General features: G+C 49.4%; 1 protein-coding gene across 1 annotated transcript in view; it reads left to right on the top strand.

Annotated features, from left to right (window-relative positions):
• PPP1R16B (protein phosphatase 1 regulatory subunit 16B) overlaps window positions 1–13119 on the top strand; it is a 64225-nt gene that overhangs the window by 19941 nt on the left and 31165 nt on the right. The window lies entirely within an intron of this gene.

Raw genomic sequence — 13119 nt, 5'->3', positions numbered from 1 at the left:
AAGTCTCCTCAAAGTCGTGTCCCTGTTTCTGAGAAGGCCTTTTTTTTGCACTGTTACTTGTCCTTGTGTGTGTGTTTTGCCCCCGTTTGGAAACGGAGCATTTTGGTGGTGGACAGTGATGCCTGCCTGGGTGTTTGCCAAGCCCTGCTGTGTGTCTGTGGTTTTGTGTGAGTCTGTAGCCTCTCTTCGGAGAGCAGACCTGTGATAATGCCCTGGAAACTGCAGGCTTTTATTTGTTTCTTTCGTGCTTTAATGGTTTAACAGTGGCTTCCAGCTCTTCGCTCCAGTGAACCTGTGTTTCTCACTCTGAGCCGTTGTAGTCTTCCAGGAGAGCCCTGACAGTGAAGCCAGCTAGAGCCCTACTGTGAAATAGCGTCTGTTGGCATCGCCTGAGATGACAGATTTAACTTGTGTTGCCTCTGCCTGTGCTGGCAGGTACTTGGCAGGGTATGGCTGTGGGTTTCGTACCCAGCTGCCCGCCTGTAAGTGACAGGTCACAGCGCCGGGGTGGCTAACGAGTGTTTCATCATCTTCCTCTTTGTGTGGTGACGGTGCCTCTGCTCCGCGCTTGGGCTGGAGGGTGTGATGGGGCCATTGGGTCTGCGGGAGGCATGGCCTTCTGCCCCTTCTGGCTTTGGGTCTGGGCAGTTGGAAGGAAAGCTGCTTCATTGTCTGCCTTACAAATATTTTTGTATTTTGTGAGAGATGTGCAAATGGCGGAGGAGTTTGCAAACTCGGCACTGGTGGAGGGTAGTGGTGCACCCCGATGGCAGTGAGCAGGCAGGGCTGGTGTGTGTTCAGGCAGAGGCGTTAGCGTTCTGGCATCCGAGGTCCTGTGGATGATGGTCTTGCACCACCTGTGGACAGGAATACTTTGCTGTTGGGGGTGGAGGGATTGAGCTTTCAGCTCACGGCTTCACTCTTTTCCTCCTGTAAGGGAAACCCGTTGCTGCAGGTCTCTCTCGGTACTGTAATTGTGTTGGCCTCTTTCTGCAGGCAAACCCAGGTAATGGGCTTTAACCGTCAGTGCCCCTTTTCGATGTGATGCTGGTCACACCAGATGTGATAAAGGCACTTCCCTGCTTGGTGGAAAATCAACCTCTCCGCCCACCGGAGAGGGCAGGGGCAGCATCCCCGGTGCCACAGGTGCTTCCTCTGTGTAGCTGGATTTTTCAGATGCCTCAAGTTTTGTGGTCAATTAATTTAAGCCCTAGAAATAGTGTGTGGGCAGATCCTGTCCCTGCTCTGCCCTCTCTGTGCTGTGGGACCAGTGTAAAGGGGAGGAGGGGACAGAGTCAAACCCAGATGCCAAACTGGGAAAATTCCTTATTAAGTACCCTTGGCCAAAGTGAGGGGATTTGTGGGCTTTTGGAGGTCCTGGGTGATTATTTTGGTGTATGAATCATCTTTTGTTTCCATGTGGGAAGTGGAGGGGGAGGTGAAACATAAATGATTAAGACATTGAGAAGTTAGCGTGAGGAAGGTTAGAGAGCTGGGGGTGCAGCTGGCACGCGTCACCTCCGAGCTGCCTCTGAGAGGGTGTGCTGTTTCCATTCTTTGTTACGTTTCTCTACTTCTGTATTTAACATTCACACCCCTGGAATGGGAAAGAGGATGGAGTTATGCATGCTGTGCAATGAAACCAGGGAAAAGAAAGTGGAGTTGGATGGCAACTTGGCTTTTTGTTGATGGAGGCGGTGGAGCGAGCGCTGTAGGGTGGAGTCAGTGGGTGCAAAACCCTGCCCTGCTCTTCAGGGAGCAACCCCCCCTGTCCCTGAGGACCTGGATGTGCTGGCTTCACTGTCCTTTGCTGTGCCTTGCCCAGATGTAATTGAAAGATCAGCGTTTTGCTCAGCCTCCGTGCACTCGCGGGTATCCGCAGCACCTTCCCTCCTCCCCGTTTCCTTCTGCCATCGATGGCACGGCCACCGGGCTGAGCCACCCTGGTTCCCACCTAGCCTCTGTCTCTGCCAATGTGACAGCCTTGGAGAAAAGGATTTCTTCCCTGTGTAAGAAAGAAATGCAGGTTTGTCCACAGGTGACTGGGTGTGATGCAGAATTGCTGCTCTCAGCGTGGTGGTGAAGCAGGACTGAAGGCAAGAGCTCCCAGGGAGCATCAGCACTGGCGTGGGCAGGAGCAGCAAAGGGGTGATAGCTCCTGCCTGCTTGTTCCTTGCATCTTTTGCAGCAGATCTGTCAAAATATCCCAGGTTTAACAAACAAGCTGCTATTAAAAGCTCCTTTGTAGCTCTGCTGACAGAACCAGGGTAGGGAGCACGCTGCAGACATGCTGGTGGCAGATGTGAGCGGACAGTCACGCTGGGGAGAAGTAGTGATGGGCAGCGACCCCAGACCAAGGGCAGTGGTCCCTCTGGGCTGCATTGTGCTGGCCAGGACCTTTGGTTAGGCAAGACAGAATATCTACATGCAGTTAATGGGTGAGCTCCAAGGCAAGAGCAGAGCATTCCCAGTGGACCTGCTCCGCTTTCCCCTGTGTGGGAGCTGGGAAGGGCACGCTGTGGAGGGGCATCGCACACCATGGCTGTTCTAAGTGGAAAAATGTTCAAGCCCTTACCCAGCTCTAGGTGTGATCTGAGCTGGGTGCAGGGGGATGGTGCAAAGGTAAGCTCAGTCCATACACAGAGCTTACAGGGAGCAGCAGTGCGGTGTACAACCTCTGGGCTCTTCTAATGGCTGTGAAGGACAGCTGCTTTATTAATGCAATAAAGCAATGTTTTATAAGCTACCCTACTAATTGCAAAGAAATTGTGAGGGCTGCTGAAGGCCATGGCCCTTCAAGGCCACCCTGCAAGGAGATGGACTGAAACTGTGGGGAAGAGGCTGGTCCTGCCATTCCCGGGGCAGCACCTCGTCCCCAAGGCAGCCCCGGCTGCTGCAGGGCTGTCATGTCCAGGTCTTTCCACATCGCTGAGCTCCTATAAAAGCAGCCCCAGAGTGCGGGGAGAGGAGCTGATGTTCTGTAAATCAACAAAAGAGAACCCAGAGGTGGGTGAAGCGGCTGCCTGTACAGATGTGTGGCATTTGCTGCCTGGAAGCCCTTTGCACACCCAGCCTGTTTGCAGGGGGAGCTGCCGCTTCAGTGGCAGAAGCTGGAGGTGTTTGCCTTAGTTGTGTTCTCTTCAGCAAACCAACGGAGAAATAAAGCCCCCGAAGGACTGATTCACCTTCCAGCAGTGCTGGAGGTGCCCTGATTTCTCCGGCTCTCAGATGAGAGCTGCCTCTCCGCGGGCGCCCGCTGGCCCCCAGCCGTGGCTCTGGGAAGCACTGCTGCAAAGTCCTTCAGCTCCCACCTTCTGGCACTGCATCCTGCAAGCAAAACTTTGTCACATCCAGAGTGTTGCATAAAACAGCGTTTCTGCAGAAGTGTAAGCATGCAGATCCTTATGGCTGGTGAGCCAGAAAGTGAATGACAACTCAGATTGGATGATCTTGGACTTGCCATCCAGCAAAATTGTTCCTGTTAGCAGAGCAGTGGGTGCAAGTGGGGGCTCACTGGGTCCTGTGCTGATGCGGATATTTCCCTGGGGAGGGTGTAAGTATTGTACAGCTTATTTATGTAAATACACCCCCATGTTTCCCTTCATGCCAACCCTTAAATCTCCTGTAAATGTGCGATAATGACGAGTGTGGTAAACCCTTTTAGGAGCCATCCCCAGGCAGCTCCTGCTGCGCTCCCTTTGCACCTTTCTGGAATAAACCCAACGTTGTCATTTGCAAAGGCACTTTAAAAAGAGGCCCTAATTAGTGTCTATAAATTGCTTTCTTTAACCTTTCCAAGTTGATGTGATCTGTTCCCTTGTTACTGAAAACCTTTTATGAGGTGCCTTAATTTTCCACCCACATTATTAGTCTCCTGAAGCTTTTTACATGGGGTTCCTGTGTCCAAGTCTATGAGCAAGTGCATTTATCTGTCTGAGAAGATTTTTCTCCTGGGTTTCATGCCCTTCGAAGGGCTCTGAAAAAAATATCTCTTTTATTGCCAATAGTCTGAGTGCGTATCTGGGTATTTGGGGAATGATTCAAGTCAGAAATGAAGTTTCTGTTCAATAGCAAAGGTGGTTCTTGAGTTTGAAACTCCATAGGTGTGGAAATGAAAGCCATCGTCTTTGGGAAGCTGTGTGTGGGAGCCCTTGGCAATGATGGATTTAGTTAATTTTGTTAATGGCGGTTGGTATGTCTTCCAAAAGCAGATTCACATATTTGGCCACATTTAACTTGGCTTTTTCACGCAATCTGGATGTGATGCCAGTGCGGGGTGGCTTGCATATGGCAGCTAACTAGATGGCATCTGGGAGCACGAGCAATATTGAATATGCAACTTTCTCTGTTGTCATAACAAGTAAATCTTTTTTTTCTTCCTGACTTCACGGAATTTCAATCAAGTGGGAAAATAATTTCCATTTTCATAACAGCTTGAAATGCCAACTTTTCTGTTTGAAAATTAATGCTGGAAGTCCATCTCTGCTTTTCCTGGGATGAGGCCCTCTCCTTCCCCAAATCTGGAGTCAACTTAAACATTTTGTTTCCAATCCATTCTTTAGACAAAAAAGTTGGACGAGAAACACTTCTTTAAAAAAATTTGAATAACAAAATGAGATATTTCCTTAACGTCAGGATGTGTTTGATCAAATGTGACACCAGGTGTTGCAGGAAAGCTTTGGTTGCAGTGGGTCAAGCCTTTTCTTAATCCCTTTCAGAGGGATCAGGGTGTCTGTTCTTGGGGCATTGGCGGTTGCATGCACTGAGCATCGCTGCTTGCTGTTTGAAGATGTGTGAGTTGAGACACACTCTTGCCATGCCTGCAGAACAGAAATTGTGCATCTTTTGAGTTTCTCTATTCACAGCAAGGCTTGTAGCACAAGCGGTCTCTTTCCTGCGCCCCATGCAGTGAGCAATTGCTTTTCTTGACTAAAACAAGAACTGAACATGGGCGTGCAAATATGCTTTGACTGTCCTTGCTAAGAAACGGTGAGGTAGGGATGCTGGCTGGAATTTTTTTGATCAAAACTTAAACACCACCACCCTGGCCCCAAGCCTTTTGCAGGCTGGCTGCCCCCCCGCCCCCAGCTCCATGGGCACATCTTCCCACTCGTGCATTGTTCCAGCAGAGCGCCTGTCCTCGGCTTGTGTAATGGAAATGGGTTGGTTTCACATCGTTTCGGTTTCTGGCTTTTATGTGGGTGCCAGCTTCCACCATTTCTGATACCACTGGAAATATTTCTTACGTATCTGGTAATAGTATTAGAAGATAATGAATAAGTACTGGATTAAAACTACTTGTCCCTCCAGTAAGGATTGTCTGTCTGGATTCAAGGTGTTTTAAATCTAACAGGGTTTGGTCAATGATTGTTGCCAATCCCAGGTTTTTGTTTCTTACTAGAAGTGGCTTAAGTCACTTTTAATCAGCTTCTAAAATTTGGCTACAGTGTGTTTTGGAGGGGAAACTCCTTGACCGCATGTACCCCTAAATACAAACTGGGCATTTCTTTGGTTTATTGGTATTGCCGACGGTTGCTTCTTAATGCAGCCATGAGTATTCCCTTTCCAACAGAGACCTGGGCAATGAGGAGTAAAGGCTGAAACTCTCGGGGCTGTGCACGCGAGGTGCAGTAGGTAGGATATGTGAGGTCACCATCTGCTCTGCAAACCCTGCCCGGCCAAATCACAGCAGGGAGAGCTCAGGGCACCACGGCCACCTTTGCTGGGAACGTCAGGACTTTTGTCAGTCGAAGGCAGATTATCGATGGGACCTTAATTCATCCAGGTGCCCAGAGATGTTTGTGCATACAACCAAGTGCTAAATCGCTGGTGTTTAACCTTTCCCTTCCCTGTCCTGGCTGCTCTGCCTCTGCTGACATGGGGGCAGCCTTGGATGGCTCTTTATTTTCTGATGTCTCTAGGCTGTCAAATGTCAAAGCCTTGCTTGTTTGGTTTGTCCCCATCTGAGCCTGATAATACCTGCTGATACATTAGTGGCTTTTTCTAGCCGGTAAGTTGCCAGCTTGGTTGGCCCTGTGATGTCCCTGTCATTTCCCTGGGGGGATTGTTGTCTGCCATCCACACAAAGGGGACCAAGGCATGGAAGTGCAGTGATGGCCATCGATATGGGTCGGATCAAGCACTGAAAGCAGCACGCCCGGCTGCCTGCTCTGTGGGATAACGGTGTGGAAGGGCTGACGCTACAGCCCAGCCAGCTCCTCGCTCTGGGGGGCTGTGACATGGGGTTTCTGCAGGCAATGTGTTTGTGGCCTGCCTGGCTGCCTTCCAGGTGTGTGCTGTTTCCTACGCTCCGATTAACTGTGTGTTTTGTCCCACTCCAATAACAAGAAACCAGAGAGCGTAAATAGCAGCTCCGTCAGGGACCTCTGGTATCTTCTGCGTAATAAGCAGCAGCAACTCAGAGTGAAATATCGTCTGTCTTCCCACCTTGGCCGTGACCTCCGATAGCCAAGGCTCTGTCTTGCTGCAGTGCTCTGTTGTGATATCTAATTCAGTTCTGCCAAAACGACGTAAGATGTTAGCCTGATCACTCCTGAGAATCGCTGGTACCTCACGTTCTGCAGCATCATTCTGTTCTTAAGTGTATTTTGTCAAAAATAAACCCCACCATATTCAACCCCAAAACAACCCATAACAAAAAGCACAGTTCTGCAGCTAAGTGTCTAACTCTTTGCAAATCAGTATTGGTGGGGAAATGAGTGATTTTGGAGGCGAAGCCTTCTTGCAGGGCTAAACCTCATGGGGCTGCTTTACCCTGATGCAGTTGCAAACGTGTTTCCGGACAGGAAGAACCTGGCTGTGAGCTGTGGTTGCAGCTCTGCTTTCTGTCCCTTCTCCTGGTCAAGGAGAACTTGAAAAGTAGATTAAATCTATTTATTATTTTTTTTTCCCTCCAGATTTAAATTCCTGTCTTTCTGGATTTGGGCCAGCTCAGCTTAGCTGGTGTAGATTTCTTCCTCCTAGAATCATGGAAAATAGAGGTTGAGAGGGCCTCAGGAGGTCATGTAATCCACCTCCTGCCCCAAGGCAGGATCAACTGTATCTAAAATGCTTGTTAATGAGGTTGGAGTTAGGTATCTTAGTGTATTTATAGGCAGCTCCACGACTCAAGAGCGCATATACCTGTGCAAATGGCCCTGCTTCTCATCCAGTTCTGCATTTTATTCCCACTGGCTTGTATTTATCATCCTTTATTTTGCTTTGCATCCCACCCTTATGCTTATTGACTGCGAGTTTTCCTACTTCCGTGAAGAACGCTCTAATTCCTTCTTTAATAGCAGTTGCTATGGCAGCTGGTTCAGGCGGTGCATTATAACCTAGTGCAGAGCTGCTTTTACTGCTTGTTTTTTCCTCTGGAGCCTGGCCAGATGTTTGGGAAACCTTATCACCCACTGCAAATGTCTTGACAAAATAAAATAAATATTAAAAAAAAAAATAAATCAGATTCTGGCACAACTGTTAAAAACATCTCCTAAGCCTTGCCATGCTCTAAACCATCACCCAAAGGATGCTAAATAGGCCAGGAAGCAAACTGTTTAATTCTGTCTGCTGATGCCTTTGTAATCAAGAGCCAAGATGCAATCAAGCACCCTGCGCACTTTGAATTCAGGGAACAAGAGTTCATGTGCAGCTACTAGCGAGCGGATGCAGTTTCCACGGAGGTCCCTGCAATTTGCAACTGCTTATTGCTGAATTTGGCCTCTGGATTCCCTAGACAGTGTGAGGCAGGCTGGCTGTAAATGTTACTCATGTAGGAAACTGCCTTTTGGTGCTCTGTTGTGTTTCTCTGTAGCAGCTTGCAGCATCTGTCAATTTGGCCAAGGATTTCAAGTTAGATCTTGATTCCTTTTTTCCCGGTGGTCTCATCTGCTCTGCCTGGCTTTGCTTTCAAAGTGGCACAGAGGAGAGGTCCCTGCCTTGAGTGTAGGAGCACCCAAGCTCTGAATTGCAATGGGAAACTTCCAGTGTCTCATCTACCTTTGTGTGCCTTTACCTGGGCTGACAAGGGAAATCCTATTAGGTGTAAAAAAAAAAAAAAACAGCCACCAAACAAAAAACCTGACTTTTATTTTCTTTTTCTTCTAAGGGCTACTGCTATTTTGTTCACCTCTAAAAAGGGGAGACCAGAGCAGGAATTAACCTGAAAGTCACTCCTACACTGTTCTTACTGGTTGTACCAGCCCTGTTTTAACCTGGTTGGCAGCTGATGGTTTCCACAGCACAGCAGCATTATCTGCACACGGCTTGTATTTTGTTCTGTGTTACACCTACATCTGTCTGGAAACATCCACATTTTGAGTGGGTGGGGGAGATTCTGGCATCTTCTAAGTATTTCCGCTCTGATCTGATTCAGAGCAGCAAAAGTTAGAGATCAAGTGCTGGTACTTGCACGGTTCCAGTTGAAATGATAAGGCTTGAGCGTAGCGAGACACGATGGCTTGGTGTATTCAAAGTCTTTCAAATTATCTAGTCTAAAGGATTCTGTCTGTCAAAACCATCTGTTTCAACGTTACCAGCAGATTATTACTGAATGAAACCCATGAGGTCCTTGCATAGGAGTGGGGCAGCTCTGCTGCACTGGGGTTTCATTGCTGCAGGACATCTATCAGCCACCCGGTGGCTTGGGACAAGGAAGTCCCCTGGAAATCCGTACCAGCTCTCAGCCTCTTAGAGCTGGAAAGGAGCAATGACCCTGCAGTAAAGGTAAAGGACAGTCATTTCACACACGTTAAGGACATGGGCAGAAGAGCACTTTCTGCATCTGTCTACCAACGCTGGGTTCAATTCTCACGTGGTGTTGGAGGAGACAGGTGAGATTCAAAGCCGGGGTGCTGTGATTAACCCTCCCGGGGAGTCTGTCACCTCTGCAGAGCTGAGGACCTAACTCAGAAACCTGGGGCTGGACAACATGCAGTGCTCTCACGGAAAGCGAGTTTCAACCTACTTAGTAGCTCCTGACTCTTCCTGTGACTCTCGAACTTTTCAGACCTGGTTTCTTTTTTCACTTCAGATCCTGTCAGTTTGTCTTTAATTAGCAAGGCTAGAGCAGGGCTCCAAGGGAACTCAAATGGGACTCTTTTTTTAATTAAAATTTTGGTTTGGTAGCCTGAAATAGCAGGTATTAGGAAGAGCCTGATCTCCAGCGAAGGAGGACAGTCCCCCTGGATCTGCAGTGACATCCTCCTGGCTGTCAGGCAGCTGATTACAGGGGTTTTTTTCCTCTTAAAGCTGATGCTGTCAAAACAATGATGCAAGTCCTGAATGTGATACGAAGTGCCAGTCCAGGCTGTAACCAGTCAACTCCCAACCTGCTGCTGGATGCTGTGCCAAAACCACAGCATATCTGCGTTGGTAGGTGACAGTGGGTCATGGAGAGATGCTGGAGGTCCATTTCCTGTTATTAGAAGGGCCAGTGAGTTTAAAATTTCATCTTAAAGGGCATCTAAGTGGAGTTCCCTGTGTGCTTTCACAGTAAAGTTATTCTTCCGTAACTTTAATCATGTAGTTGTGAAATAGCTATGAAGAAGCTGCTGCTCTGCTCCCTGATCCAAATTATTCTCATCTGTAGCAGTTTTCCATTACTCTTCAAAGCAAGGAAAACTGTCATCTCAGTACTGGTCAACACCAAATCTGTAGCGTGGATTCAAGATTTGGGTCATCATTGCATCGTATCACTCAGTGCGCTCAGATTTCCCATGCATTTAGTAACGGGAATGTATGCAGCATTCATCTGTCCGGTTACCCTACGGCGAGCAAGAGAACGGGAAATATTACTTAATTCACTTACATTCCAAGGCTTGTCTTCTAGCTGAAGGGCAATATTTGTTGACTGATTTCCTCCTGTGAAGTGGGACTGACAGCTTGAAATGCAGCTGGAGGTGGAAGGAGCCATGCCCAGAGCAGTGCAAGAGTGACAAGAGGTCTGACCATCTGGCTTTGCATGACCCTTGTACATTCTCTTGGGTCTGAGAGCTCCCAGAAACACGTGGCTCACTCAGGCTTCCTGGACCAAGCTCTGATAAGAGCCCGTTCAGCTACCACTGGCTGGGGCCTTCTTGTGAATCCCTGAACATTTTGGAATGGATCTCTAGAGATATTTGGACATTTGAACTTCTACCAAAGTCGGTTTGGTTTGGTCACCCAATGTGTTCGTGCTCCTTAAGAATAGAGTCCATCTGAAAAACACCCAGCTCCTTCCTGTTGGATGGTGATGTGAAGACCACCCGGTTAAGGCACTCCTGCCCCATGGTATTAAAATATACTAACATGGCATTTTGTCCCTCTGGGGATTGCTCCGGTCAACACCAGGAGTTCCCAGCAGCAGTGGAAACCTCTCTCCTCTTTGCTGTGGGGAGGAGCAGTTCCCTGGGCCAGCCATTACCCAGCTCTGGAAACCGACCCCAGCGCTGTGGGCTCCCCACCCTCCTCCCTCCCTTCCCACAGGAAGGGCCTGTGGGTTTTCCAGCCATGGAACAGGAAAGAAATGGGGATCCTGTTTACCTACCCACTATCTATTTAAAACTTCTCCATGTAACGTGCTGCTTATCGCTGTGGCACCCTGTTCGCCAGCTGTCCTGTCCCCACTGCGCCCTCTGGAAAGAGCTCCTCCAGGGAGCATCATGTGTGGAGGTCCTGGGGGGCCGCAGCGTGGATGTGGGGAGGGCTTCAAGACCCAGTGGGCTGATGCGAGGGGTTAAGGCACCACCATTAGCTGCTGTGTAACCGGGAGATGAAAACAGCATTTTTGTCACCCACAGACCACGGGGTCTTGGGACTGGGGCGCAGAAGAGTGATATTTATTCACGTTGCAGTAGGTGAAGTTGGTCTTGCAGTTTGCTCTGTCCTAAGACAGTTTCTGTGTTAGATCCTAATAACATCCAACTCCATGTCGGCTCCTTGGGAGGTGTCAGATAGTATCTGACCTGTGCATGAACGTGGAGGTTTGGTGAGACTCGTGCAAAGCCTTGGCTATGTTTATTCTCTCTCACTAAAATAAGAGGATGCTGGGCACTGGCTGTTTTGTTGTAGACATCCCTTTGCTCTTGTTGGGAGGTCTGAATTCTCCACAGCTGCAGTAGAAGCCTGCTGTGTGGGATGCCACCTTCCCACAGCAGACCGGTGATGGCTGCGAAGCAGGAGGACGAGGCGTGCCTCCCCTGCAAGGGAGCTGGGGGTCTCCTGTGCTTCCACCGCTCCCCCTCCTGTAGGAGGGTCTGGCTTCTGCACGGGGGCAGTGTGCCTCATGGTTACAGTGCTACGGGCTGTTAGCAAAGGCAAGCAAGGTGGCAGAGCTGTGATGGGGGACAGTTTGCTGGTGAAAATGCTTGTGGGGTAAGCGAAGGGAAGGCTGGAGGTCTCCTTGCCAGAGCAGGATGCAATCAGTGCAGGAGCAGCCTGCCCCTGGCTCTGGGACATCCTCCTGCAGTAACAAAAACCTCATTAGATTTGATTAAATTTGTAGTGTACAGGGTGATTGTAAAATGCTGATTTGTAGGCTTAGGCATTCAACCTGGGCACAAGCATCACAGGCTGATGGGGTATTTGCTTTGGAAGGAAAACGCGTACCTGTGCTTGTTCATCCCCTGGGATGCGTGCAGCTCCAGAAAGCAGCGGGACTGGCTGGAGCATGTGGGCCACGGCCAGGGCAGCCTCCTCCGAGACAGCTGGTGGTGGGAGCTTTTTGCACAGCCATGGCCCTGGGGAGCGAGTCATTCCCGGGGGACTGGGGAGAGCGGCTGCACGAGGCACCCTGGGGGAGCTTTTAACCCTGGCAGCCCAGGTGCATCTCGTCGTGAAGATGCTGCCACCGCCGGGCCCTGGTGTTAGGGAGAGGCTTGGTAGCTGTGCTGGGAGTGGTTACAAGTGACTGGTGGAGGGGGAGCCCAGGCACCCAGCAAGTCACTGGGTGGTTGCATTTAACTACAATTAGCCCCTTGTAAGCAGCGGTGGCAGCTGTGCATAACAGTGGGCTAATCTCATGGGGGAGAGGGTTTGCTGGAGGAGGTGATGCCTCCCGGGTGCCCTGGCTGGTGCAGGTACTGGGCTTTGGGATCTGTATTGGGTTTCCCTTGGGAAGGCAGGCACGGTGCCTCTGGTGCGTGCATGCATCGTGTTCCCGCATCCGGCACCGCGAGCATCCCCAGGGCAGCACCAACATGCCCTGCCTTAGTCCTAAGGCTGGTGGCTTGTGCCAGGGACCGTGTAACTGCACTGGTGTGCATCCTCGGAGCGGGATGCTTGGGGGCCTGTGGATGGGCGCAGCCCATGCTTGAACCAAATCCTTCCTGCGTGGCTCTTCCCACCGGCTGAAACGGGCTGAGCTGAGAGCCTTGGTGTGGCAATGCGGCTTTGACCTGCCTGTGATCAGAACGAGCTGCCTGGTGCAGGGAGAATGGTGCTGCCAACAGGCAATGAGCCTCGCTTACTTCATTTAATTGAATTTGGGGGACTTTTTTTATGGCCTATATATTTTTTTGACAGCTGCCTAACTGGAGAAGTAAGCTGTGGGGAGGGAAGCTGTCCTTATTTAAAAGGGTCTACCCTTAGCCCATAAATCTGGGCCAGATCTGCTGGTACATGCTGGCTGCTTTGTGCGACCCTGGTAAGGAAAACAACCATAAATGTCACTTTATAGCTGTTCTGCTTTGTTCAATGAATCTGGATCAGTGCCTCTCTCCCTCCTAATCGGGTTTCGTTTTCTATTGATCTACCTCTTTAGGGGAAATCTAAACTGATTTAGTTATTCCCATCCATTTTCCATTTGCCTGATAGCTCTTTCCACCAGGCCATCTCAGCTCTACCCTAATTACTGTTGAGTTGTCTGATGCTGTAGCAGGTGACACTCTGCTGTATAGCTTTGTAAATCTTAGCCAATATTCACTGGGAGGTTTTTTGCCAGATGTTTTGTTTCAGTTTTGGACAGATTAGTTTTAAATTGGCAAATGCACTAGATGTAAGGAGAAGACAATTGCTACTAGCTGTCAAAAAGAAAACACTAATTATCGATCATGTTTTACTGAGCCTCTGTTGTACTGATTTCCTGTAGAAAACATCATTTTCTCGTACTCTATCTTCAGGAAATCTGATTTTTACAAGTCC

Source organism: Falco naumanni, chromosome 10 (assembly GCF_017639655.2).
Source record: "Falco naumanni isolate bFalNau1 chromosome 10, bFalNau1.pat, whole genome shotgun sequence".
NCBI lineage: Eukaryota > Metazoa > Chordata > Aves > Falconiformes > Falconidae > Falco > Falco naumanni.
The sequence above is the reverse complement of the archived record's forward strand: the minus strand, read 5'-3'. Positions and strand labels throughout refer to the sequence as shown.